This window comes from Dreissena polymorpha, chromosome 9 (genome assembly GCF_020536995.1).
Source record: "Dreissena polymorpha isolate Duluth1 chromosome 9, UMN_Dpol_1.0, whole genome shotgun sequence".
NCBI lineage: Eukaryota > Metazoa > Mollusca > Bivalvia > Myida > Dreissenidae > Dreissena > Dreissena polymorpha.
Window position 1 is genome coordinate 43,384,253 of NC_068363.1, and position 4,211 is coordinate 43,388,463.

The following is a 4,211-nucleotide window of genomic DNA, read 5'->3' on the forward strand; positions in this document are numbered from 1 at the left end:
ATGGAATGCGCTTTAGTTTGGATGGGTTATTTAAGAATACAGTATACTAACTATTTTGAGTATACTCTCTCAAAACAAGAACATCATACAATACCAAAGTTCATGGGAATAACAGAAAATATCGACGATTTTCGTGCACACTATCGAGTAACAAGACATTTATTCGATATATTGCTTGAAATGACAGTGCTGTTTAGTTAAGCTTGGAACTTCATGTACATTTTCTGAATAATTTTACATCAAGTTCAACTAATTTTCCTGCCCCTGCCATTAAATAAATCATGTTTTATGATTTATGAGTGTTTCTAAAAAAATCATGTAAGAAGATTTAATTAATCATTTATTAAATACTTGATGCTCGCTCTGTAAAAAGAGATTTTAATGCATGTACATAGTGTTGTCCCAGATTAGGCTGTGTAGCCCGCACAGGCTTATCAGGTGCGATACTTTCTGCCATAACTGGATTTTCGCTCATAGAAAAATACGACAAAAGCGGAAAGTGTCTCCCTGATTAGTGTGGACTGAACATGCAATCTGGTAAAACAATTTACAGATTTAGGCGCATGCATTAATTAGATTATAGCCGTCAAAATGCTCTTTACTTTTGATTCATGACACAGTTACATGTAATAATTTATGATTTGACCATTTTAAATGATGCATATTTTATTGTACTGGGTTGAACGATACTTTTATTTTAATAATGTGTCCATTCAACATTCTTGCAGTTATGTTTTGCTGTGTAATATAATTATATAATAATAAATAAAATTTTAACAACTAGCTTCTCTTTTCTTCATGTGATTTATTTATATATTTAAAAGAAGAAGAACAACAAAATACATAACATAATGACCGAAAAACATGATACCCTATATTCACGGAACAAAACTATGTTTGACAAAATTCAGAATCAAGGTTAGCAATTTTCTAAAATTTTCCGGATCAAATTATTTCCAAGTTCCATCAATTATTTATCTATGAATAGACAACACTTGCATCATCTATATGTAAGGCTATTACAATAAATGGTTGCTAATAGACTGATAATCAATTGAAAAAAGTTACATAATCTACAGATTATAGAGCATTTTGCTTTGATTTCATTGTTCTGGAATAAGAACCAATATCATAATTATGATGTGCAGCTCGCACTCAACATTGCCATAGGCAGATAATACCTAAAAGAGATAACAATTCCAGTTCATGTTATTGACTCTTTACGAAAAATCTGGAATATGCAAAGAATGCAATGTTTATGCAGTTATTTGCTACTGCTGCTTCTGCTGCTACTGCTGCTGCTGCTACTACTACTACTACTGCTACTACTACTACTACTGCAGCTGCTACTACTACTGCTACTACTGCTACTACTGCTACTGCAGCAACTCCTGCAACTGCTGCTACTACTGCTACTGCTGTTACTGCTGCTACTGCTGGTACTGCTGCTACTACTGCTACTGCTGCTACTTCTGCTACTACTGCTACTGCTTCTAGTCCTGCTACTGCTCTTATTTCTGCTTCTGTGGCTAGTGCTGCTTTAGCTGCTACTGCTGCTGCTGCTTCAGCTAGTACTGCTGCTGCTGCTGCTACAGCTGCTACTGCTGCTGCTGCTACTGCTGATGCAACTGCTGCTACAGCTGCTACTACTAATACACTACTACTACTACTACTGCTACTACTACTACTACTTCTACTACTACTACTACTACTACTACTACTACTACTAATAATAATAATAATAATAATAATAATATTATTATTATTATTATTATTATTATTATTATTATTATTATTATTATTATTAATAAAACTAAAAATACTACTTCTACTACTACAACAACTACTTCTACTACTGCTACTACTACTGCTTCACCTGCAACTGCTGTTACTACTGCTACTTCTGCTACAGCTGCTACTGCTGCTGCTACTGCTGTTGCTGTTGCTACTGCTGCTACTGTTGCTACTGTTGCTGCTGTTACTGCTTCTCATGCAGCTTCTACTACTACCATTACAACAACTACTTATACTGTTACTACTGCTACTACTGCTACTCCTGTTACTGCTGCTACTGCTGTTACTCATGCTACATATGCTACTGCTACTACTGCTGCTACTGCTGCTGCTGCTGCTGCTATTGCTGCTGCTTCTGCTGCTGCTACTGTTGCTATTGATGCTGCTGTTACTGCTTCTACTGCAGCTACTACTACTACTACAACAACTACTAATACCGTTACTATTGCTTCTCCTGCTACTGCTCCTACTGCTGCTACTGCTGCTACTGCTGCTACTGCTACTGTTGCTACTGCTGCTACTGCTGCTACTGCTGCTACTGCTGCTACTGCTGCTACTGCTGCTACTGCTGCTACTGCTGCTACTGCTGCTGCTGCTACTGCTGCTACTGCTGCTGCTGCTGCTACTCCTGCTGCTGATAATAATGCTGCTGCTAATGCTGTTACTGCTTCTACTGCAGCTACTACTATTACTACAACAACTACTACTACTGCTACTGCTGCTGCTGCTACTGCTGCTTCTGCTACTGCTGCTTCTACTTCTACTGCAGCTTCAACTACTACTACTACAACTACAAATACTGCTACTGCTGCTGCTTCTGCCGCTACTGCTGATACTGCTACTGCTACTGCTGCTACTGTTGCTACTGATGCTGCTGTTACTGCTTCCACTGCAGCTACTACTACTACAACAACTACTAATACTGTTACTTATGCTTCTCCTGCTACTGCTGCTGCTGCTTCTGCTGCTGCTGCTACTGGTGCTACTGCTGCTACTGCTGCTGCTGCTGCTGCTGCCACTCCTGCTGCTGATACTGATGCTGCTGCTAATGCTGCTACTGCTTCAACTGCAGCTACTACTACTACTACAACAACTACTACTACTGCTACTGCTGCTGCTTCTACTGATGCTGCTGCTACTGATGCTGCTGCTACTGATGCTTCTGCTTCTTCTACAGCTACTACTACTACTACTTCAACTACTAATACTGCTTCTGCTGCTGATACTATCGCTACTGCTGATACTGCTACTGCTGATACTGCTACTGCTGCTGCTGCTGCTGCTACTGCAGCAGCTACTACTACTACTACAACAACTACTACTACTGCTACTGTTGGTGGTGCTGTTACTGCTACTACACTGCTACTTTTACTATTACTACTTCTGCTACTACTACAACTACTTCTACCACTACCACCAGTCCCACTACCACAATTACCAGTATCAATAACACTACCGCTACTACTACTACTTCTACTACTACTACTACTACTACTACTACTACTACTACTACTACTACTACTACTACTACTACTACTACTACTACTAGTAGTAGAACTTCTACTACTACTACTACTATTACTTCTACTACTACTACTACTACTACTACTACTAATAGTACTACTTCTACTACTACTACTACTACTACAACTACTACTTTTACTACTACCACTTCTACTACGACTACTACTACTGCTACTACTACTACTGCTACTACTACTACTGCTACTACTACTACTGCTGCTACTTCTGTTACTACTAATACTCCTAATACTGCTGCTACTGCTGTTACTCCTGCTACTGCTGTACTGCTACTACTACTGCTGCTACTGCTGCTGCTACTGCTGCTGCTGCTGGTACTACTACTACTACTACTACTTCTTCTTCTACTACTACTACTACTTCTACTACTACTTCTACTACTACTACTACTAATAATAATAATAATAAAACTGCTACTGCTTCTGCTGCTGCTACTGCCGCTACTGCTGCTACTGCTACTGCTGCTGCTACTGCTTCTACTTCAGCTTATACTACTACTTCAACAACTAGTTACTACTACAACTACTTCTACCACTGCCAGCAGTCTCACTACCACTACCACTACTACCAGTCTCACTACCACTACCGCTACTACTACTACTACTACTACTACTACTACTACTACTACTACTACTACTACTACTACTGCTACTTCTACTACTACTACTACTTCTACTACTACCACTACTACTACTACTACTTCTACTACTACTACTACAACGACTACTTCTACTACTACTACTACTACTACTACTACTTCCACTACTACTGCTACTGATGTTGCTGCTACTGTTGCTGCTGCTACTGATGCTGCTGCTGCTTCTACTGCAGCTACTACTACTACTACAACAACTACTAATACTGTTACTACTGCT